Source organism: Cariama cristata, unplaced genomic scaffold (genome assembly GCF_000690535.1).
Source record: "Cariama cristata isolate BGI_N322 unplaced genomic scaffold, ASM69053v1 scaffold19295, whole genome shotgun sequence".
In the NCBI taxonomy this organism is placed as follows: Eukaryota; Metazoa; Chordata; class Aves; order Cariamiformes; family Cariamidae; genus Cariama; species Cariama cristata.
Window position 1 is genome coordinate 4,812 of NW_009619425.1, and position 349 is coordinate 5,160.

At 65.0% G+C, this 349-nt stretch overlaps 1 protein-coding gene across 1 annotated transcript in view; it reads right to left on the minus strand.

Annotated features, from left to right (window-relative positions):
* Nucleotides 1–349, minus strand: part of LOC104162519 (Kv channel-interacting protein 2-like) — a 9,776-nt gene that overhangs the window by 2,889 nt on the left and 6,538 nt on the right. The gene's annotated exons all lie outside the window — the stretch shown is intronic.

The window sequence follows — 349 nt, forward strand, 5'->3', positions numbered from 1 at the left end:
TGCCTGCCCTTCTTCTCCCCCTGGCACAGCTGTCTGCCCTTCTCCTCCCTCCAGCACAGGCATCTGCCCTGTGGGGCTTGAGACCCTGGACGTCCCACAGGTCTGTGCTGCACCGGGGCTCGTATCCAGCAGGAGAGCTGCTCCCCAGAACCCCCAGCCCCCTGGCCTTGTCTAGACCCCATCCTGCCCGCTGTGCCTCCCCTTCATCGATGGCTTCTCCCCACCACCTGGCAAGCTGCACAAACCCTGCCCACAGCAGCCAGCACCCCCAGACCCCACAGCCACTGAAAGGGGCTGTGGCCCCACAGTGGGTACACACACAATCCCCGGGACAAACCAGGCACAACCC